Source organism: Rhea pennata, chromosome 4 (genome assembly GCF_028389875.1).
Source record: "Rhea pennata isolate bPtePen1 chromosome 4, bPtePen1.pri, whole genome shotgun sequence".
Classification (NCBI taxonomy): Eukaryota; Metazoa; Chordata; class Aves; order Rheiformes; family Rheidae; genus Rhea; species Rhea pennata.
In genome coordinates this window covers 33533180-33558639 of record NC_084666.1, presented here as the reverse complement: position 1 = coordinate 33558639, position 25460 = coordinate 33533180, and the positions used below count along the sequence as shown (strand labels likewise).

General features: G+C 34.9%; 1 long non-coding RNA gene across 1 annotated transcript; it reads right to left on the bottom strand.

Moving 5' to 3' along the window:
* Positions 1 to 951: 951 nt before the first annotated feature.
* Positions 952 to 19580, bottom strand: LOC134140247 (uncharacterized). Its single transcript, XR_009958372.1, has 3 exons — positions 19416 to 19580; positions 10028 to 10090; positions 952 to 1315 (listed from the first exon to the last, which is right to left on the bottom strand). It is a non-coding gene; the product is annotated as an uncharacterized LOC134140247 (long non-coding RNA).
* Positions 19581 to 25460: the final 5880 nt, after the last annotated feature.

Sequence of the window (25460 nt, the reverse complement as noted above, 5' to 3'; positions counted from 1 at the left end):
GTCTAGAAAAAACATATCAACAGTATGTCAATTTTGGCTTCATTATGCTCACATCTGTTTTTTTTTTTCACTTAGTAACGAAGATATAAGATCACTGAAAAGGTTGAAAATATAGTGAATTATAAGACTCCAAATAAATTAACTTGTAGCTTTATTTGCATTGATTATTTAAGACATTTTGAATATTTTGCAGTTTTGTAGATCGTTTTGAGAGTTGGATCAAATGTCATCTGATTTTAAATTGAATCACCTTATTTAAATTCATCTGAAGTTAACATCAACAGAGCAATATTAGTTGCTTCCAAATGAGGTTCAGGTTCTATTTCAAAATTGGATTCGCTGGAATGCGAGTTCTGCAAAACGATCCATATAGAATGACACATGTATAGATCTACGTTTAGCAATACAATAACTGAGCTGCTTTTGATGCCTGTTTCTGTTGCAATAGCAATATTGCATTTAGTTTTACTGGAGGTCATTAGTGAAATCCAGAAGCCTAAACCCTAGACGTCTAGGAGGCATGTACACTCCGTGAGCAGATCTAGATATAAGATTCTCAAGGGAATTCCTACAAGAGAGAAAGAGAGCCCATAGGAACACAGTCCTTTAATGAAGGCCCAGAGCAATGAACTGGCAACTTTCATTAGTGAAAACATATAGAGTTTTCAAAATTTGTAGTGTTGGAGGTCTTTATTCTACTCTTTTTTATATTCTTAAAGATCCAAAATAGGAAAATTGAACAACAAAAGGAAAATTAAATAAGTAACAACCCAAGAGCCTCAAACCATCAGCAGTAGAAGTCAATAGAAAATTCACGTTACTGGTTCTCAAAATATCGATGTCCAAAATAGGAAGTTGTTCATTTTTATTTTTGTGACATTGCAGAAAATCTGTAGTAACTTACAATTGTTTTCTTGTTTAATTATCTTCAGTGATTTTATTCTTTCTCTATTTCTGGCTTGCCACACATACAAGAAGATTTTCCATGGGTTTTATTTGTAACATTTAGACACAACCTAGATGTAACCAAGATGCAGAGCATTTAGAAGAGAAAAACACAAATAATAAGATGATAAGCCAACAAGGATTGCAATATTTCTCAAAGCAAAACAGGAATAAATTCATTTTGTCTCTTGCAGCACATGTAAAAGCAATTATTTTTGGATGAATAGCTACTTGGAACTAGCCATTCTTATCAAAAATCCTTGTTTTCTTTTTTTACTGTCTGAAAAGTAGCACTTTTCATGTGGAAACTGATCTGTGACTGACGAAAGACCTTGAGGCCTAACTTTCTTTCAGCTGAGAATTTTGAGACCTGATAAAAAGAGAAGAGGCATTGTTATTCAGTCTGTCTCAAATTTTTGGTTTCATAAATTATGTAGTATTTATATCTTATGTTTATTGATACATATAGTATAAATATGCATAAATATACGTTAAGTGGAAATGAAGACTCACTATAAACTGCATGTTATTAATATAGTAATACATATGAATGTATATTCAATGTCTATTTTATTACATTATGCCATCACAAGAACCTCCAATATCAAATATTCTTGATTGAACTGTTATTACCAATTGCATTTCAGCATATCTTTTTGTTTCTTTCTTAATGGCAAACAAAATCTATGTGAAACATATGTAGCTTTTTGTTATTAATGGATATAGTGCGTTATAATAAGGAACTTTTTTGCTTAGGTATTTTCGCCACTTGAAACTTTGACATTTGCACCTTTAGAAAATCACTGGGACAGGTGATAATCACTGCTCTGAAATAGCTCAGAGAAGCTGTTTGGAAGGTTCCCAAGAAGAATTGAAGACAGACATCATGTGGTGGCCAAATGAGAGTTTTGACATCAGCTGTTGGCTCACTTTGGAAACAGCTGAGAAGAAGCCAAAGACTTGGCTGCATTGTGCTGTTTCCAGTATGAGCTGAAGGATGATGCAAAGCAAATGTAGATCTTCCTTTGAAAAATCATTTGTGATCTTTTGAAGGAAAACATATTTTTCCACACAGCTTAATATAGCAGTTTATTGGTGAATATTTTTGTTCTGTAAAATTTGTTTTTGAAAGATTGGTACATACAGTACATAACATGAAACACAAACTAAGGACCAATAAGAGACTTCAAGGAGAGAAATTTGAAAGACTTCCAGCATGAACTGGAGTTTACTTTTGCATGATCAAGACCTAAGACTGGCAGTTCTTTGTTGAAAGTATAGCTGCTTTCCTCAATGCAGTGTTGGCCATGCTTTCAGTGGTCAATAACTCATAATATGGTGCTTGACGTAAGGACCTCAGACCATTCTAGACACGTAATCAATGTGTATGACAATATCAAGACAATATTAGGATAAAACACCAACCCCTGAAAGAATGTCAAATTAAAACAAGAAAAGGTAGACAAAGAAAAATTAAAAACTGAAATTAAAATTAAAAACTGAAGGCCATAATTCAAAGCATAAAACTTTAGATTTTCGAATATCTGGCTTTAGTGCTTTTAAGAATAAGTAAAATGACAAAAAAAGTTTTTTATTTCAAAGACAAATGGTGATCTTGAGGAAAAATAAACTATTATTCTTTTCTTGTTCACATATGTTCTCTTGGACACCTAAAACTCAAGATAGTGTTTCAGTTCTCTGTTTGGCTGAATACTTTTAAAGTTGATGCTGCAAATATTCACAAAGACTATTCTAAATAGCCCTCCTACTGTGGTCCAAGCATGTCCACATTAGAATTAATTTCTGATGAGACTTTAAAGCTGTTTATCATTTGCATATTCCTAGGGGGTAGATTTATAGGGAAAAAGCAGCAAATAGAAAGTTACAGTCATGCTCCAAACACAAAAGTTGTTTTGTGATATTCACCCATCTTTAATGTAGAGAAATGCAGTATTTAAATCTTTAGCATGAAAGGAAATCTGCAAAGAATATGAACATCTTTATTTCTGAAAATCACCCTTTAACCTTTGAACTGTCTGTTCCTTTCGGAAATAGTATAATTTTAAAACTTACATAGGAATTTTTGAAAGTACATTGGGAAAAATACTAAGACAAAATTCATTATTTATAAAGTGGCAGGGCTAAAAAAAATTAATGGAATTTTAAAGGAAAACTGGGTTTATAGAGTTCTTCCCTGTGGAGCTTTGCTTTCGTATTGACGTAGATGACTACACTCAGAGCAACAATACAGCCAATTTGCGGTTACATCCCGATATGTTGCCTTGAAACAGTAACATGCCTGAACAGAATTCCTCAGACCCTAACATCTGGTTTTCAAGATGTGCATTGATTATTTATAGACTTAAGCTGTGAAGTCAATGGGGAGAGAAAGGAAGCAAACCAAACCATTTCACAAAATGTCTTTCTAACATGACCGAAAGCTTTGAATGCACGATCGCACCGCAAGCGTTTGTAGCGCAGCCCTGTAGGTAAGATTAAAGACATATTTCCCATATATTGGAGGATTTAAAAGTTAACCACTGGATCACCCCTATTACCTTTTGTGATGAAGATGATCTCACCTTACTGGTTATTTTTTTCAATGCTTTTTATGAGGGAATTTTGTTTGGAGTCTGTTGAACCCTGTAAATGGCTTTTATAAAAAATCTTTTAAATTGAAAGACAAATCCATCACATATTTTGCATTGTCTATTTTCATCTCTGGTTTCCTCCTCTTCTGGTCTGTCAGTGAAATTTATTTGCTTTTCACAGTACTTAAGTCAGAAACTTTCCTGAGTAAGAGCTGAATAGAAAGAAGAAAGAAGCTATTATAAAAGCCGATAGAAATTGCAGCAGCTAAAGATCAAATTGATCTCAGTGAGATAAGAAAATACAGATCTTTCTGAAATTAAACAATGTTCTTTTATCTTCCACCAGGGGGTTCAAACTCTTCCCCTTGACTTAAAGGTGGAAAAGATATGGAGGAATACATGCTCCATACTCCAAGGTTAAGATACTTAACCTTGAGCTCACCAGGAGGATAAGCAAGTACTTCTGCTGAGGCTGGCAAGGCTGACACCTGGGCTGTGCTAAGCAGAAGAAAGCTGAAAGAACTTTATTCCAGAAAGTTATATTGCGACAGAATAAATGGGTCTTAAAGTGAGATGTTAAAACAGCGTTGTCACAGAAAATGTTTTTAGCTAGAGTGAGTAAGCACAGTCAGTGGCTTGCAAAGAGGTCATTACCGGGAAAGAAAACAAACCAAACCAAAGCAAAACAAAGATGCATTTATTATCAAGCAAGAGGTGACAGACGTTCCTGATATGCGAGGTGGGCAATTCATCTTAGGTTCCTGTTAGGCACCACCGTTCCTTGCAGGCTGTGAAGCACAAAGGCAGAAGAAGGGCAGAGCTCCTCTGGAGAAGGAGACTTGCCTCAGTTTAACCACAGCGATGGCAGCAGAGCCCAGCCTGTTTGCAGTAGCGTAACAGGTAGAGAAATGGGTGAATTAGTAACTGCAAAAAATATTTGCTGTGAATTTGGCCCTTTCCCCCTTTTTTTATGAACTGTTCTTTCACTTCTCTGTGTGTATTTGTTATTTTGACTGTTTGCTGGATAGTGTATACAGAAAAGGTCAGAATTCCTCTTGAGAAAATTTCTGTGTCACATAAATAGGAGACTCTTTTCCTATAGGCTAGAAGATTCGGCCTTTAAAAAAATGCAGAACGACAAGCATCAGGGAATAAACAGCATCCTCCCTAGAAACAGAACTGTGCTTATCATCAGCTATTCTTTTTACCCAGTTAGGAGAGGAACTGATAGTTCTGGGGTTTGGAGTCTTTTTTTTGATCCATGAGATGTAAAAAAATATTGGCACACTTCTCTCTCTTGCTATTTCCCCTTTCAGTGAGGTTATTCCCCACAGATTAGGACAGAATATGTGAATGGTTCTGGTTCATTTTACTGCAAACTCAGCCAGATTACCTTAAACCAACAGTCTGCATTGACATGACTGACTTTGCATCAAAGCTGATTAAGAAATACTCACATGTTTCACTGCACCAGCTGAGCTCTGTGGACAGCAGCCTCTAAAAGTGGCTAGTGATGAGTTTCTGGGGGTCATAACATTTTCAACCACTCCAGGTAGATTTGAGAGAGGGTATCTCTCCACAAGCCTAGCTATATACACCGGGAAGCTTAGCCCTCAGAGAAGATCAGGAAAAACTTGTCTTTATATATTTACATATATATGTATGTATGCATGTGCATATATATGTATATACACATAAACCCTTTAAAAGCTTGGTGAATAGTGCAATCAGTAAAGTGAAGTCCATCATTATTCTTTGTGTTCCCTTGTTCATTATGCTCAGGCTAAGACCTACATTACCGCCGGTCACGTGTTTCATATGTGCAGCAAACACAGAATTTGCTGAATTGGTTCATAGTGTGGCAAACCAATCAGCACTGCATATCTAAAGGAGAACTTGGTGCTTGTTTTCTATCTGTAGGACATTTGTCATAAAGTAGAAGAAAACTGGAAGCTTTTGTTGAGCATTGTTGTTCAATGCCTCATTAAATGCATAGTTTTCTGCTAAATTGAGTAATCAGCTTGAATACTGAAAGCTTATTCATCACATTAGAAGTTATACTACCTTTGGGGGAAGGAAACTATATTCCATTTAGAAGTAAGCTTTCCCATTTAAGGAATAATTCAATTCCAGATTTTTAGCATCTGAGAACGTAAACTTTTCCAAACATACTGAATTCATACTGTAATCATCCAGACTACAAAATAAGCATTACATTCATTTCTGCTTTAGAAAAAAAAATATTTTGTCATTATCAAAATGTGCAAATTTATTCATAGGAAACAAAGCGTTCATTTAAAGACCAAATAATTACTCATTTCTTATTTTGAACATGTTTCCTTTAGCAGAATAGCTAAAAAATAGGTGGTGTCGGGTGAATAATGCCTGATTTAAAGAGACATTGCCTTGTTTTTTTTTAATATATATCTATATACACATATATATACACGCACATATATATGTATATATTCTATATACATTTATGCATATATATGTGTATATTACATACATATATGTATGCATATATATATGTATATAGATACATATTCTGTTAAGCTTAGATGTTCTAAAAATGATTGGAAAGACTATTTAATTAATACTTCTTCATTAATTATATGTTTCTATAAATATTTATTCCTCATGTCATTTTCTTTCTTTCTGTTAAAATTATTACACAAGTCTTTTAGCAGGATCACAGAATCAGTCGATATTTAATTCAGTCCTAGATCTGTGCTGAATTGATTCATACCACCCTATTAGTATCTTTGATATTTTTTAAAAAAGAAAAAGCCAGACAGGCTTTTGTCATGGAAAATAAGAAAGAGGATATAATCACTTGCTGCAACTTATTGTCAGTTTTCTATAAGGCAATTTTTAACCACAACAAACAAACAATTTTTAAAGGGTACAGAATAGGCATGTGAAAATAGAGTACTTCATGTAATTTAAGGTAATAAACTTAGTATCAGAAACTAAAACCAAACATTATAAAAATAAGAAAAGAACCTTTGTACATGAGTAAAAGCTATTACCAGTTAATCAGATTCTGAACACAGTGGAAAAGTGCTGTAATCGAGGAAAAATGGATCTCTACACAAGGACCAGTTTGGCACAAACATTCAGTGACTAATATGAATAGATTTGTATAGAATATATTGTACAATCAGAAACGTAGTGAAATGAATAATAAACAGTAAATCTGCAAGTATTAGCTTAGTTTTAAAATGAAATGTTCTCCATGTCTGTGCCCCTTTTATGATTACTTTCTGCCAACATTCCAGTAACAGACCTGCTTCCATAGGAATAATCACAGAAAATTAATCAGCTTTTCTATAGTCCCCTTCATGAGAAAATCTCACAGCTCTCTTCATGCATCTTTAGGAAGCTAGAGCAGTATTTTATCTGTATTTTATAGTACAGAAAATGGAAATGCAGGTATAAAATGACTTAGCTAGGGTTACTTAGTTTCTGGTTACTCCTGGAATTGAAGCCAGATCTTATTTTTCAGCTCCATGGCAAAAAAAGGGCGAACTTCCTTTCCCTCTGTCATACAAAACAAGCAGGATTTGAACTGATTTACAAATAGATAGTAAGAAAAAGCCATCTTTGGCTGAAAAAGAAGCAGAATATTTGCTGAACGAAAAGGTTCTGACTAGCATTTTGGGGCAACAGCAAAAACAAACAGACAAATCCACAGTCATCTGTCCCTTTGCCTAACATTTAAGTCTCTCAGGGAACATGTGGACTTACATTCAATTCCTATCTCTGCTTGAAGGGATTCATATGTCCTCTTTCCACGTGGTAAGCTGGTATCTTAAACTCCTCCTTGGACTGTAGGTCATTCTGGATGAGAAACTTGCACCATTTTCCTCTGACACTGTTGCACTGGCTGTAATTATCTAGTTATATAGTTATAAGCATTTTGCGGGAGAGGGTCAAGAACTTCCTTGTCAACATTAACAACCAAGATTCTTTCAAGTATTCGTGAACTGATCTACAAAAAGGACATCAACTCCAGAAAACGAAGAGAATTAGATGGATTTAGGGTTAGGAACCTTACAAAACAGTGGACAGATCCAATCCCAACTAGATTCTGTCCTGTGCATTTGTGAGATTAGGTATTAAAACTAAGGATACTAATTTTTTTCTTATTATTCTGGGAGGGAGAGTGACTATATAGAAACCGTATTTCAGCACAGATCAAAAGCCAATTTGAAAACTACCATTATTGTTTTTCAAATTAGAATTGCAATGTCCAGGAAACACTTGGAATACATATGATGCTACCTTATTAAAGCAAACTAGACTTCAAAAACCAGAGTTTGAGACCTTTCTAGACCAATGCTGATTTGGAGTAAGGTTAGTACTGGAACTTTATAATCTCAGTCAAATTCTACTCAGTGGTGAGCTCAATAAATTCTGTGTGAACAGTTCTCAACCCACTCAGAAGGACAAAGTTTCCAGTGCTTAATACACGGGAGTGCTCGGAAGGGAGACTACAGTCCCAGGTGTGCTCCCTGAGCAAAGGCAATGGTTGTTTGCCTTGACCTAGACAGGGACATATTCTTTTATATGTGTTGGAGAAAGACACAAGCGTTAATGAAGTTGCAGAAGACAAGAAATTGGCCTCTAGCTCTGACTCTTCTGTATGACTTACAGCATGTTCATATTCCATTAGTTGTTGCAGGATACGTTTCTCTAGACTGATGCCACTCTGTATTGCCAGTTACTAAATTTATAACCAGCTGATGAAACCTAGTCATGAGATAAAACGTTTGTTGGGCCTAGAACTCAAAATCGTCCTTGTGTTCATCCATTGGTCCAGTATGAAGTTGTTCTAAACACTACAAGTAACAACTGATAAACTCCAATATCGTATAGTTAGCCATTTAATTTATGTTAGGCAATTTTTAGTAATTTAATTGGTAAGTATATTCTAATATTAGTCACAGATAAGATATAAAGATATTAAGAACTTGACAATAAGGAAAAATAAGCATGAGATAAAATATTCAGGCTTAGGAGTGTTTAATATTCATTCTAGTGGCAATCTTATGACAGAAAATTCTGCTTTAATACAAATAATATTAAATTAGTCGATGTCCTTATCCTCTTCATTTCAGCAGTTCCAGTAATTACATCCAAAACTATTGGTGTAATTTTGCCGTCATATAGGAGTACAATGGGTTTATAGAGAAACATAGAAATGGCAACTAAGGAAGAGAAAATATATTATCTTAAATTTTTTTGCACCGCCATGCAATCTTATAAAATTTTGTATAGAAATGAATGGTAGAACAGTAGCTGAGAAAAGAAAACAAAAATTTAGATAAAGTGTATTTTATTCTGAACTCCAATAACTCATACAAATTGTAGCATGTTGATGGCATCAGGCTGTGATTTAACTAGCAGAACATTATTCATTTATATTCTCTTTCTCATGTATCAGTCTTCCGGTTTATTTTTTTCACAAAATTTTAGATGCTATGAATCACACAAGTTTCTTGACTGTAAATAATATAATGAAATGTCACGTCTCTCTGAAACACATCTGAAGAGACACACAGATAATTTTCTGTCTATCCTGAGGCTTCTGTACAATATTTGAAGACATACACATATTCAGCTCTCTCAAAAACAGGTTGAAGACCATAACTGAATAACAAAAGGGAAATCAAGATGCTTTGTGAACTTGGATAGTGCATCCATTCTTCTTTAGTGTGATATGAAAATGAAAAACCCTGCATTCTCCCTAAAAGGTGCTCTTTCAAATCCTAACCTGATTGCTGTATTATAATAACTTATTAGAAGGCATTATACTCAATTATCAAAACTGAGAAACAATTACAGCTCAGTGTATAAACTGACTTATTTCTTTTTTTTTTTTAACTTTTTACAAACAAATGGGTATCTGGCAATGATGGGGGCTGGGGCTGGCCTCCGTGGAAAAGCTGTAACCCTGAACCCCACTGTTACCCCTTGTCCATGGGCTTGTCCCACCAGCACAGAGGAGGTGATCAATAAAGTAGCATGTTTTGCTGCATGGAGCCCTGCAGCTATTGGCCATGCAGTAAAACACAGGGTCAGCAAAACTACCTGATGGTAGCAATCAGGAAGATATTTAGAAAGGCACGGTAAACAAGGAAAGAAAATAAGGGCAAAAGAGCAGGCCTGAGCATGGAAAAGGAGAGCTTGTTTGGTTCACGTGTCAATACCTACTAAATCATTGACTCATCCTGCTCTTTGTGTTGTGGACAAGACATGGCATTAATATGGCTGCTCCACATTATTTCTTCTCCACATCGTGCCTTGTTTCTTGGGCCAAATTCACTCATTGACTGAGACAGGTTGTAGACCTCCTATCTAGTTTGCTCGTTATGATAGTGGTTCATTCGATAGACTTTCTCTTACACTGTTTCATATTTAGGAAATACATAATGATGAATATGATTTAATGTAGATCTAATCACAGACATGGTCACACAACTTACCTGAATGTGGTCATGACTCTGGAGCATGATGATGTCAACTGATGACAAAAAAGTGAAGAATTTCTGAAAAAAAAGAGAAAACCAAAAAGTTCAAAACAAATGAACTTTAGAAAAGGAGAAACTTCTTTTCCCTTAAATCAAAAGAAAGGATATGAAACTTTTTCATTTCATTTCATTTTGAATAATCCTCTTAATTCTCTCAAAAACTTTGACTAATTACCCTAATATATGAGTGTAATATGAAAAAAAGTTTATTCAAAAAGTTGGTGTATATTTTTTAGCCCCACAGTCATGTGTTTGTGAAAGCTTCTTCAGATGCCTTCTGTGCGGTTTCTATTTAGAACATTTCTCTAGATGATATCACCAAGCAAGTTTGTCAGTAGATCAGGGCGTAGAACTCTCCTTTTCAGTTTCAGTCTTAGAAACACCTTTCTTCTCTTCTATCTGTTTAAATGGCTATTTAAAGTTTTAGTATATGGACAGCTTTTTTTCTTCTTCTCTTTGACAGCTCAACCATACAGAAGCCCACACTTTCCTATTCCCAGCTCTACCAGCGTGAATGTATACTTGGAAATATATAGAGACCTTCATTACTTGCAACAGACTTTTGGAATGCTAATTCAGTGTTTCTATGTCCAATATTTTCCATTCGATAAAGATGCACTTGTTTTTAATCCGTTAAGGGTTTCAAGTTTCATATAAGAAGAGAGAGTTTATGTTGGGCATTAGACTTCTGAAAGTATACTCATGTAGACTTGAATGTCTAATGTAAATTATGTGTTAAGCTCCTTTAAAATTAGATTTCCTGCACCAACTCAAAGTCATTATCAGTATTCTTCTCCAAGGTCTTGTATGCAAGGTTGCATTAGCAAACAGGACCAAGAAGAAACCTTAGGATTCCTTCCCTGCATACTGTATAACATAAATACAGCATAAACAGGACAGGCGAGGCCTGTGCCTAATTCTGTGAGCCCAGTGTGAGAATAATGACATTTATTTGTGCCTGGAACGGAGCCTGAAATTCAGACACATTTGCTGTTAAACCTGCTGGTGCTATTGTCCCTTTGGTGGCTGCTGCAATAATTGGGCCACAATCTAGATAGTTTTCAAGGACTTGCCTCACTATCCAGTTAATCTCCAGCTTGCAATTCCCTTTTGTCCAGAAAGCGTAAGGCCAACAGTTTAAGAGATGGAATTGAGTTTTTCCTGTTTTGAGGTTATTTTCATTGCAAAGAAACCACAGCAATCGTTCCTTGACTGCATTTCAGTCCAAGCATAGCTGGTCCTAGAATTTTTTTACTACTTTTCTTAATATCTATTCATTAATTTTCTCTTTGGGTCAGACATATCTTGGTTAAATAAATTCTTTTTTCTTTTCTTTTTTCTTTTCTTTTCTTTTCTTTTCTTTTCTTTTCTTTTCTTTTCTTTTCTTTTCTTTTCTTTTCTTTTCTTTTCTTTTCTTTTCTTTTCTTTTCTTTTTTCTTTTCTTTTCTTTTCTTTTCTTTTCTTTTCTTTTCTTTTTTCTTGTTCAGGCTGTAGTTCAATGCAGTTGACCACTTCAATACCAAATATTACATCAGGCTCAAGAATCCTGTTACTATTCACCCTCTGTACAGACAAAGTTAAATTAAAGATAACTATTCCATCCCTAAAACCAAGCTAATGAGGACAGAACTTGAAAACCTTCTTACATGTTTCTTGATCTTCAAAGTCCCATTAAAATTGCTCGTACATGCGGATGATCACAATGCAAGAGAACCTACACAGTCTGCAAGGCTAGCTATAACTGGACACACTGTACAGACTCGCAGAGTAAGGACACTATCAGCAGATATTAATTTGCATATGTGGAATGAACTTGGAATTTTTAACCAATTTCTGATATGAAGTGCTACTGAAAAAGAGGAAGCATTTCGGACTCCATTCCTTAGTGCTTGTGAGAAGAGTGACATCCACCGTCCGGTAGTCTGAAGGGCTGTCTGTCTTCATTCACATAGGCCTGTACTGTCACCTGAGAGTGAGCAATTAGGACTGGAGTTGGAAGCACACAGACTTTTTCTCCTCTGAGCCTTGCTAGAGCATCTGGACAGAAATGCAAGACAAGTTAGCCATTCCATACAAAAAAAAAAAAAAAAAAAAAAAAAAAAAAAAAAAGATTCAAAATAAATTATACCTCCCATGAGGGAAAGGGCTGTGACACTCTGAGTCCTGCTCTGCTTTTCAGGTACTACAGCTATGTGCTACTCCTTACCCTAGGCAGATCACAAATTTATCATTATCTCATACAAATACATCATGAGAAACATCACTGCAAAATATTTCCAGTTATTGTATATGGACTTCTTTCTGAGGGAATCAAACTGTGCAAAAATGGTTCAGTTTGTCATGATAAATTTGTCTTTGGTTTACTTGATGGGATTGCCAACATTATTATCATCTGTGCTTCAGAATTTATTATATAGCCATTTCTTAACAAGGCCTCAGCTGATCTTAAGAGCTTCAGACAAGATTAATAATAGACAACAGATAATATATTTCATACCCTACAGAAGATATTTGTATTTAAATATAGTGATTTAAAAGAGAATTTGATGCTTAATTACCATCTGTACTTTTTGAAAACATACCATGCACTTTGAAAATGTGTCTTTCATTTGTAAAGAATTTTACTAAGTTTAGGTTCTCTCAATCTTTTTTCCAAGCAAATTTTTGCTATGAAAAGAATGTCTTTTTGTTACAAATGCTCAAAATATGCCCTTCTGAATCAAATGTGTACTGGCCAAGACATAGTCTTGCACCAGAAGAAAGAACATTTAGCTCTCTTGGAATTTACATCAACCTCTTTGTCTTAACTGTTCTACAGCAGTCTCTGGTTTTGAAGGATGTACATTAATGTTAAAATTAGTTCATACAAGAGCTGATTCAATAATAGGAGAAAAAATATTAGGGATAGCCAAAAGTGTACAGAATGCTTATTAGACATTTAGATTTTTAAAATGATACAAGAACAGAGTCACAGTCACATTATTACTAAACAGGGTTAATGTAGATGAGATCATGAAATTATTTTAGCCTAAATGTATGGAAATATTAATTGAGATTAATGACAAATACATTTTATCTGCTTGGAAACATGTGGAATGCTAACAACTGGATTATTTCTCTTCAAACTTTTAAATTATATTATTACATCGGATATTTTGTAACAACTTTGCACAGTGTGTGTGCATATCTTTATTTTCCTTGTAATTTTTTTGCGGGGAGGGGGGGGAGTAAAATGGAATATTATATTAGGAATGCAAATTTTTTTAATTTGATTTTTTTTGCTTCCTTTCTACCTTTTCTACTGTGCACATTAGGTACTCAGGTAAAAACCACTAGCCTTCAAACCAGTTTTCACAGAACATTCACTGCTGTGCCTGGAAATATCTGTGAAAACATTAATTTCTTTGGGCTGACTTCAGATCTGTAACGGTCAGTTGAGTGGTTTGAAAAGATTTTCATATTTTGATATTCACATATTCACATCCACAAACAAAGGCTGACTTTTACATATACAAATAGCTAACATATACAAATAATGGAGACCCTGTAAAAGTCTGGTCTAAGATACTTAATGAAATAGTTTTGAAAATTAATTCAGTGAGAGTGAGGTAATTTAATGTAAATCCTCTCTTCCTTTAAAGAGGGAAACATAAAATACAGTTATACATATAAAAAGCATTTGATTTGGAGAATTTATAACAAGACTGCATTAGGCAGCAGATACTGCATTATAGCTACTTTAAACCAAAATGATAGGCATCAAGCTGATCAGAGTAAGGGTCATACTACAAATTTAGGAAATATAATCTAACATTAAAATCTAATGTTTTGAATATTTTAAAATGCACCAAGGTTCATTTCTGAAATTACCATTTCTGAAGTTAGCAGACTGAAAGTCTTCATGTTCAACTCTAAATAAATTGCACAACAATTTGGGGCCAATCTTGAAATAGCAAAATCCGAAATATGAAGTCTGATTGCTCATTTTCTAATATTCTGCCTTTGTACTTTTTAATGTAAATACATTTTTTATATAATCTCCTTTAGCCTTTTGTTTGAAAGAATACACATCTAAAATGCAATCATACTTTATTTTATGAGTTTCATGATTAATGCTTTGTACTCTTGATTATTTAGTTGTCTGGGCTCATCTTGAACTAGGAATGAACTAATAATCCACTTTAAATATGTCTCATTTTCATGTAATTTCAAAGGCAAGTTTCTGTCTGCTGTTAAAATAGTTTCTGAATAATGTAACATATAACATTCATGAGAAAGGAAGTACTACCATCAATTTTTATTTCATTGAAATACATACTCTTATAAACAAAATCTGAGACTAGATTAACTGAATTATGGATTATTCATTTACGCTCCTTCTAGGAAATTCATCATTGAACTACCTTTCTTCTCTCTCTAGATTTTCTATTATGTCTAAATCTTTATTTAATTTACTAAATTACTGTGTTGACTATAGTCAGGACAGATAACCATATTAGGAAGAAATACAATCAAAATTGTGTATAGCATTTCAAGAAAGGACTGTAACTCTTCAACGATTTTCAGACTCCTATGATTCTTGTCTGAAAAGTGCTCGATCTTACTAGTGGAGTAAAAAAATACACAACAATCTGAGATCTTTGTGGTAATGGTAAAAATGTAGGTTAATGAATAAGTAAAGAACATTTACCCTTAACAAGCTGCTTCGTGAAGAAACACGTTATCAGTTGTCATTTCAAATGCTCGGTTTGTTTTGTCTTCATATTTTTGTAGTCCTTCACATTTATGGTAGTAGATGAAATTTGCATTTCTAGGTACTGGAAGGATGTAATCTCTGGCCTAAGATTACAGTGGATGAATGAGATCACCATATGGCAATGGCAGCCTTCCAGATTTACTACCTGCTTCAAACCCTTCTGCCCAATACAGCCGTATGGTGGCAAGTACCTAGATTGCATTTGCACCTTTTGCACATTTGGTTCACTGAAGAAGGCCCTCATAAACCCCTGCTCAAAGAGCAGGAGATATTGTAGATTCTTTACCTTGGTCTTACCTTGTCTCAGTGCCTCCAAGTAATAGATTTATACTTTTTTCTTGCTTTTGGATTATATTACCAAAGAGGAGGAAATGAAGCAGAATTTAAACTCTGAATTTTAATATCTCATCCTATTTCAACCTTTTCCAGTGACAATAAGGGAGCCATTCATATTCCCCCAAACACATTATTTTAATTACCCTTATTTTAAATTGCATACATGGAGTAAGGACATATTATTCCCTCTGTACTCATGAGAGTTAAGTATAGGACATAATGATCCTTTTGTTCCACTAATGAATACTCACACCTATATTTTGGCCTGTAAAATGGAGATTGGATTTTCACTTGGTGCAGAGAGAGAATCCAACTATACAAATAAAACTGAGTTCACGGCTCAGGTTTTTAATGGTAACATATATAAAACCAGTTCTTGTAGCCAGGTTGTCTTGAAGCAACTTTTTCTTCCTGTTTGAAGAACTCAGTTTGGTCTGAGACTGTGGAAATAATCATCTGCTGTACTTTTTTTCTCTCCACTCTTTGAAATCTCTTGATTACAGGGAGTCTCGTTATTATTTCAGATGCTATCCTGAAAATAAGCCTGTATTAAGCATCCCAGTAGACAATCAGAGCGTGGCCTTCAGGGCCCTGGAAAGGTCTCTTCCATCACTGTCTTAGTTTTCGCTCTTCGGTGGTGTACGCATGAGCTGTTGAACAGGTACAGCTATGAGATATATCTCACTTCATTATCCCTGTCTTAATTAGAAAGAGGCATTTGATATTGATGCTTAATTTCCCATGCCTATATCATATTATTTTTTATTTCTTTCATGACAGCATTGAGCTCTCAATGGCCTGTTTTTAGGTACAAGCATACCTTCCTTCAAGCGTCTGCTAATCTAACTGTAAAGGAAGATATAGTAAGTGGATAAAATGCAGAACATAGAGCTCAAAGAGTAAAAATGATCTCATCATGATGAAAACACACAAAGTGATTTTCACTTTGAAACAAATGTGTCACTTTTGTACTGTACATGATTTTTGTTTCAGACATAAAATATTGTGGAGTGTTGACTTTGAAGTAGATAGATAGATAGATAGGTAGACTGATAGATTGAAAGATAGGTAGATAGATAATTTCAATGCATTTGTGATTTCAGACCATAACAATCAAACACTGTGGCAAGGTAAAGCACAGCATGAGTTTTGAAGAAACAGTGGCTCAGGAAAATCAAGAAGATCCACACTGGTCTCCTCTAATGGCGTCTATTTTTTTTTTAATTTAAATGCATAATATGTTAAATGTGTGTGGTCATGCTGATCTGCTATTCCTTCAGTACATCTGCACTGCTAGAAAGCAAAAATAAGAGACAATCAAAGACTGCATATTCATGGACTTTAATAATAAGTGTGGGATTAATTCAGCAACCGAAGATACTCTCCTGATATGTGTAAAAATATCACAAACAACCAATGTTTTTGTACAGTACATATCAGGAATATAGAGAGGATTTAGATACATTAAGCTGATGTATTGTTAAGGGTATTTGAAAATTAAATCTGACATTTACAGGCAGGTAGAATATGAGCTGGCTGTCATGTCAGTAACATCTGGTTCACACTCACTGCTCCTGTGTCAGCACTTCTGTTATGAACCATTTCAAGGGCTTATAAATCAGCCTTATATTTTCTTTCCAGCTCTGCACTGGACTTATACAGTATCATTTGATCAGTTAATGTTCTCCTTAATAATTTTGAAAAAGGTTTCCTCCCAGAAGACTTTTCTTTTTCTGATTTCTGTTTCTGAACAAATAGAGATATGTCCCTTTTGATCCTTGGATATAGGAAGTACTTCCTGAATCTGTTTCAAAATGAATAATAACCTAGAATAATGAAACAATTTAGAAAGGTACCACTCTCCTTTTTTCTTGGGATAAGAAGCCACACTGCAGTCACTGAAGTGTGTTCAACTCGTGTAGACTTATCTGAACTATTTAAAACTCCCTAGGCTGTTTTTTGCCTTACAGCAAATTCATGTCAGTACTGAACTTAATATAGGCTGCAAACCTCACAACAAACTAGAGTAGTTTTTTCTGTGCTGAATTCTCTTCCCTTGTGCTTAAAATCCCAGCAGTACCTGATCTGGGAACATGGAAACTCCTCAGCTATATCTACAGGCAGAGATATTCCCTGTATGACACATATTCAGAGATCTCACTCTCAAACCTGAAACTCTAGGGTTACTTTAAAGGGAGATATTTTCTTCATTAAGGGTTAAAATAAAGGAGAAAAACCAGCAATAGTAGGTGGAAGTAATACCAAAACACACCTGCACAGTATGGCTAAATAAAGTCAAAGCTACCTGGTTAAAGCACATTTCCTTTCTCTAGGGAAAATAAAGGTATGACATGAAAACTATATGACCTGTTTTGTGGTTTGACACCGCTGGGCTCTGGATTGGACTTGAGTATATTGATCGCTTTCATTTTTTCTTATTGAACAGGCCATTCAAAAATTATAGAAAAATAATAGAAATAATAATAGAAAACCCATGAATGTGAGGGTGGAGAGGACAAAAACACAATAAAAACAAATAAAAGCAGTTATGTTGAACAGGGGTGAGTGAAAGTGAAACAATGTCTTACACAAGTATTTGACTATTCACACACAAGTGAATGAAAGAATTTTTTGTAGAAGTGGATTTTAACTAGCCTTATTTAAATAAACTTATTTAATGATTCTATGATTCTATGATTTGCTATAACAATGGCAGTGTAATACATAATTGTCCTTAAAATTAGTTTAAATTTTTTAATTTTTAAGATAAAGATTTTTTTTTGTAACCATGAGCCACTGCAGATGTAATCTGGAAACTAAATTTAAGTCAAACCACAAGTTTTTGGAAATCAGAACCAGCTGTGTGGATGCTGTGAAGAGAGCTTAATTCTTAGAATGATGACCAAGCCATGAAAGATTTTGGCTTACTTTGTGCAAAACTTGCCTTTGCAACTTTTAGTAGTGACATAGTGGTAGCAAGAAAAAGTAATATTTTGGTGGTATGTATGGAAGATCTCCATCTTTTGAATAATAAAGGATTGTTTCTGCCACTTTTCCAGTGATTTGTAAGAGCACTACAGCACAGTCTTCTGTAACGGAAAAATGTATTGCTACACAAGTAAGCTTAAGTAATGGAAACAATCTAGAAGCATGAAACTCAGCATGATCTATTTTGTCTCCCACAAAAGGTGAAAAGAGAGTAAAATCAGTCTTTAGGGGTTTCAGCATGACTCAGATAGGATGCTTCTGGACCCTAAACAAACAGGCTTAATGTAAATCTGGGTAGATTTGCAATGCAAAAGGGCTGTGTGGCCATACTCTAAAATCTAACTTTTTTTTCAGTTCCATTTTCTTTAAAATGTTATTCATTTTTAAACAGATTTGTTCATATGAGGTGGATACCAACGTTCCTACTTCACTGATCTCTGATTCACACTTGGGCTAAAACGTGGCAGTGAATTCTGTTTGTTGGAGTCCCCAAACACTTTGACGCTCCAAACAATGCCTGCTGTACCTTGTGCAAACTCTAGCTAGTTGTCCTGTTTGCATCTCCTGGTTCAAAGAATAGCAGATTGACAGCTTAATTTTGACACAGTTTCTGTTCATTAGCTAGGTCTTCTTTGAACTGTGGTGCTTTAATTAGAGCGGTAACAAAGCCATGTGTGAGACAGCGGCTCCTCCTTACCGATATTAAACATACAGAGGCAACTACTGTAATTATTTTCCTGATATAGTGCTAATAGACATGTAGATATCATGTTCATGACAGAGATTTAGGTACCTTTGTGATAAGTCATCAGAGGAAAATTTTATGACTGCGTTTCAGTTAGTACTGTATTTATAGCCTGTCCCATCCACATTCTGGCTGCTGGATACCTTTTATAGCAGGCAGCATTCAAATGCCTGGACTTGCATGTGTCAGCTAGTCTGGTGTGCATTGCTCCCTGGTGAGGCAGCAATATGAGAGCAAATGGGATACTAATAGTCATGGGACAGTACTGATATTAGGGTCAGAAATATTGCCTTTTTCTCCCTTATTAACCATAGCATGCAGGTGCAAGATTTGTAATTAATCACTGTGCTGATTTGTGTGGACGTTAGCTTCGTGTGCTGAAACAAATGATTACATTACTCCAAGGGGAATGTATACGCTTTACATACTTATAAGTATGCATATCTTTTGTTATGATAAAATAAAAATGGGAAAAAAGATGAAAGAATTGTTATAAAAGTAGTATGTGAGAAACTTACCATTAGTCTCAAAAGTCAGAAAGGTATATTTACTCCTTGAGTTCCTGGGCTGTTTCAGCAGAAGCCAACCCTTCCCATGCTGCTGGGCTTAGCTGCCTGCAGGCACTTCTCCAAGGGTACTCAGGCAGGGGCACTTCCTCGGAAACAGTTCTACATATGAAGCTCCTAAAGGCTGCAAGATAAAATTAGTGACTAATTAGATACCATAATTAGATTCTTAACCAAAGAGTAGTGGTTCTCTGAACCAGTATAATGAGAGATCATAACTTTCTGTTTTGTGCTGTCAGGATGCTGCCTCGTCTCCCTTTGCACCACAGCAATGGTACAGAGGGAAGTAGAAAATACACCACGACAGACGTATTTTTGCACACACTGGCTGTCACACTCCACCTTAACCCAAAAAGCCTGGGTAGACAGTGACATGACACTCAATCCACTGCATGATGGAAACTGGACTACACTCAAAGCCAGTCTGGCAGCACAGAGAGAGAGGAAAAAACCTTTCAAGTTGTTATCCCTTTCTTCTCCCCAAAATAAATGTATATACTGCAAATTACCCATCTTTGCCCTTTCGTTTTTGAGAGTAAAAGCCTGTCTCCATCCTAATCTGTCTGGAACTTGGGTGAAGAAGGGGAAGCAACAGGCAGAGATTTGAAAGCAAATGACTGGATAAAAATATAATCTTAGTTGACAAGACACAAATGGCACTCAGCCATTATCTTTTGATTTTTCCTCACAAATGGGAATTATGTTTTTTAAAATGAAGGACTTAAATTTTTAAAGGAAAACGTAATATGTCCTATGTGATACTGCAACCCTGGACTCTTTTGTTTGTGAACTCCCCTCCGAGAGCGATGCTTTTTGCTTCTTGTCATGTTGTATCTGACTTGCAAAAGTAACTCTTTGGGAAGGAAGCATGTCTACTTCTGAACATCTGTGGTTTCATATCCAAGACTCAATATTAATATCTATACTTAAAATTTGGCATTACAGATTATATTTTCACTGTGTGCTACCGTACATAGAACTGACAGGGAAATAAAACATTAAAATGTATTAAAAAGGAATGGAACTTAAGAATATTAGCAGGTTTTAAAAAATTATGTAATCATTCCATCTAAAATGAAATTTTCAGAGGCTTAAGGGGAAATAAAAGTAACTAATTTAAAATGTAACATTAGTATCATATGAAATCTAGAATTTGGACATTTTTAACATTTTAAGCTGCCTGGATTTAAACTCCAGTTTGGGCTGGATTCAAGATAACTTGAATCTAGCTGAGCAAGGACTTGTATGCCACTAGTGTTGATTTTTGATTGTCTTGAAAGGCAGTAAAACTGGAATAATGTTAGTGCTTTTAGAGGGGGGAATTTCTTCCCTGTGAGAGTGCCAGAGCACTGGACCAGTTTGCCCAGAGAGGTTGTGGAGTCTCCTTCTCTGGAGATCTTCAAGGCCCGTCTGGATGCAACCCTGTCTACCATGCTCTAGGTGCCCCTGCTGAGCAGGGAGGTTGGACTAGATGATCTCCTGAGGTCCCTTCCAACCTTACTGATTCTATGATTCTAGAGTATTAAAAATTCTGATTCTATCAGTCACATCCTGTTTAGATTCCTAACTGCATTTGTTACTCTTCTAACCAAGAAAAGTAAATAAGATCTGTCATATATTCTTTATTCTTTCATCTTCCCATTGAGGGAAACAAATGGTTTGGAATATCTTGCTTTAGCTGGCCTGCTGGAAGATAGTTCTGAGTTTTTGCATTTGTTTTATAAACATAAATGTGGGAGAGGGTGATCTTTAGAAAATCCCTGCATCTTAGACACTGGCCACGTCATGCTACGAAGAAAGTTCTAGTTTCTGGAGGAACTCTGGGAAGAGTTTCTATTATCACAGATTATATATCTATTAGTCTGATAAACATTTCAAGCTATGTAATAGACTGTTGAGGATAGACTTGAGGCATCAGAATCAAAGCCAGTTGGCATGGGTTTATGGAAAATTGAATTTTTTAAAAAGCAACTTGAAATTACAGGTTTCACTGATAAAGGTAATAGTGTTCTTTTAATGTACCTGGATTTTTGTACAGTACAACTCGTATATTTTAATTAAGAAACTAAGTGAATATTAAAGAGATTAAAAATTGTAAGATAAATCTGAGGCTGTAAATGTGTAAATGGGAGGTCATCACCAAATAAGAAATTTCTGTTCCTGTGGTATGATCTTGATATGAGCTATTCAACATCTCCATCAAAAAATAGTCTGACGAAGAAAAAAAAAAAAAAAAAAAAAAAAAAAAAAAAAAAAAAAGAACATTATTGAATCTGTCCACAGATGACAACAAAATTTTGAGGATACAAGAAGATAGCCTGTATTTTCTCAAGGCAATTTGAAGCCATGTGCAGAGGAACAAAGAACCACAACTGAAGGGAGGGTCCTATGATCCTGTGAAAAACTTTATGACTAATCAGCTATTCATGATTTTTTGTTTTGATACTATGATGTATTAATTGTTGGATGAATACACATGATATTATCGTATAGGAGATGGTATGTATTTGGCACTGGTTGCTATTTCTGGACTGTTACATTCAGTTTCCACAGTAAAGAAGGATATTAAAATCATGTTGAAATGCAAAGAAGAGCCATGAGATGATTAGAGGATTGCAGACTCTGCCTGGTTAAGCATGACTGCTAGTGAACAACATTGGGAGCTCAACTTCTTTTGCTTCTCAGAAAAAAGTGGAGTGTGAGTAATTTTGTTACAGATTGAGAATACTGGTAGAGAAAACAGAAACAGGGATCTTCTCAGTGTAAAAAATTTTCAAGGTCCACAAGCTCGTAAGCAATCTGTCTTTAAATAAGTCTTTTTTTGTGGGTGCATGGGGGAATAATTTCTCTCTGGAATAATTTAGAAAGGTTTCCAAAATTTCTGCAAATGTGTCTCTCAAGGCAGGATTTGTTTTTGAAAGTTTGTTTTAGTTCTGACTGGCTTTATTTCAGAAAATTCTCTGACATATGCTATATACGAGTTCAAGCTAGATAATTAATGGTGGTCACTTCTTGCCTGTGAATTTGTGAATAAAAGGGCTGATCTGGCTCTCACAGCCTGCTGCTATGGTATTTTAAATGGGATTTCATTCAAACCATTTTTTTCAATCTCATCTCATGCAAAAGTTTAAGCCGTGGATGAAATAAATCGAAGAATTAACAGCCAAGCACTATCCTCTTCTTCTTTATGAATGGCCTACTAAATTAACCTTGGTTACATCTATGTGAGATAAGCTGTACTTAATTATTAGTGCAGTAGAGTCTAGAAGCACCAGTGAAGGTGGCAGTCGGAAGAATCAAGTACCAAGCAAGAAATTAGCAAGAGATGGCTTAAATACTAAAGATTTTACTGTCCTGAGCTTGAAGGAAATGAAATAAAAGACAGTGAATGACTTGCAATCACATAGCAGGTCTGCAACACAGCAAAAAAAAAAAAAAAAAAAAAAAAAAAAAAAAAAAAACATCAATCTTCAGATCCTCAGAACAATGTGTTTCAATGTGTTTAAATATTGGGCCACGCTTCTTTTTCTATCTAGATTGTATTTCAAAAATTGAAACTACTTTAGCTTGAATAAAGTGGACACTTTCATACGTTAATGAAAAAGAACATTTTCACAGTTCTTTAGTGACACCTTCTACCAGCATTTCCACTTTCTGAGCATTCAGTTGTCATCTCCTTGAGGTATCTCACCTTGTTCAGATAAGTGGAGAAGAAGGAATGAAGAAAATTTGACAACAGGAATATTTCTTCATAATCTCTGGCAAGATTCTGTCAGACCTTGGTGTTTGTTGATCCCAATGTAAAATGACAAATACATGGTTATTGCATTCCATTCCATCTCACTGTTCAGTTTTCCTTAATGGCAAATAAATTTTTACAATACAAATTTATCATTATTCTGGAACTGTGATAATAATCTCAAAGCAGTATTAATGAATTTTGCAATATTACTTTGAAAAAGAAAAGGAACACTAAAGACTATATTATAAGGCTAAATTTTGATAAATTTAGTAGAATTCTTTTAATTTCCTTCCTATTTTTCTTCTTTTATAATGCATAGGATCAAGCTCTCCTTCAAAAGTGCAAGTTTTGAATTTTGCTCTCAGAAAATTAGATTCTGGTATAATAACATGATTCCAAACATTTGACCTTCAAAGTAAGCGCCAATGTCATAATATTCTATAACTAAAGAATATCGGCTGCAGGCAAGATTAAGTCCCACTCTCAGTTTATAAGAATTTCATGCCCAGAAACACCTCCTCTACCCCCAACATTAAAATAGACAAAGTAGCAAACAATATTGGAAAGAAACATTTATTATCTGAATTTATATACCTGAAAGAGAATTCATCACTTATTAACCTTGACTGCTAGTGTAATCAGGACCTGTGATTTACATGTTCAAGCTGCCTGTGGAGCTACAAGATTTTTCTGTACATCAGTATCCTGTGAATTGCAATAGATGTCATTAAGGGATTACTTGCAGTGAAGTGCAAAACTGCAAATTCAACATCACTTTTAAAATTATCCTTTGGAAAAGATACATTCTTCTGAATTTTTTGCCCTTTCAATTTTGTTTCCAGTTGCTTAATTTAATCTTGCAGGTTTTTTTATAATGATCTAAAATACTCAAATGTTTGGGCTATGTGCATTTCTTGTTTCATCATTCATAATGAAAAATATCTAAGAAGTTGGCAAACGATGTTGCTTTACTCTAACCTGAAAAAAGTATGCTACATTTAAAGATTAAGTTAATATTGCTATTAGCAATTTACTTCATCAATAAATTGCAGGGAAAACAAAAACATTTTTTCTCTTATCTTAAAAGTTTGTATATTACCACAACTCAGTGGCTGAAATTATGTTGATTGCTCTGGGGGAAAACAATTACCTGCAAATACACATGCACATACTCCTGTAATTAAGTAGTTTCTACTTTCTGTGCTGTTATTTTTTGAATGTATGTCACTTAACTATGTACATACACTGTATACCTATCTATTGCACAAACTAATTGGACGAGGTTAGTTCTGTGGTGTTACTGAACTGCTAAATAAGCATTCTCTAGAAATACAAACTGTTCTTTAGTCTCTGATTCTCAAGAGTTGTTCCACAGCCCTTCTTGTCTCTAAGTGGAAAGAAAGACTTAAGTGAAAAATGTTCAAACAAATATCATCTTTCAAAACACAGTTGAACAGTGAAGATATTTGTTCTACATGATACTAGTGTTTGACGTGCAGTGTGCAACTTGAGAAATTATACTAAATGATACCTGTGAAATTATATTAACTTGTGAAATTTATATCATGAAAATATTATGAGGAAAAAATATCAAAAATCAGCTCTGTACCTGCGTAAGGATCAGTTTAGGTATGATCAGGAATGAGTTTTGATCCACGTGTTTTATAGGCGGACAGTGGTTCTGAACACCAAGGAAAAGTCTCTGCAGCCCCTGCCAACAGGTTCAGGACACGGTATTGGCGTCTGTGCTAATGAGAAGTGCTTGCCTGCTTCTCCAGCAGCAAGGCTGAACATTTCGGTCTGCACCCTAAGCAGGATACGGTGCAGGAAAATAGTGTTAGTAAAGGACAGTGAAAAACTGGTCCTGAAAAAAAGAAAATGTTCTTTTCCAGTTCTTCACAGAAATTTTGTTTAGTTATTTTACACCACAGGACCTGCCAAATACACCCATTCTTTGTCAGCTTGCAATCAGTGGAGCACCTACCCTGCTTGCTTTTTACATTTTTGCATTTCTCTGCAGTGATGGATTTGAGGGCTTTTTCCCTTTTTCTTTTGAGGTAGAGAATAGATTTGCATTCTTTTCCTTTTTATGAAAGGAAAGTTGGCAAGTGATTGCTTGTTTGGTCTTTGTTGTGAGGAACTTGACATGATTAAATGACAGAAACAAAATAGCAGTTCTGAGACACATATTAAAGACTTAAAACACTTATTTTCAGTTGCAAGAAAAGCTATTAAATCAGACTGCAGCTTTTATA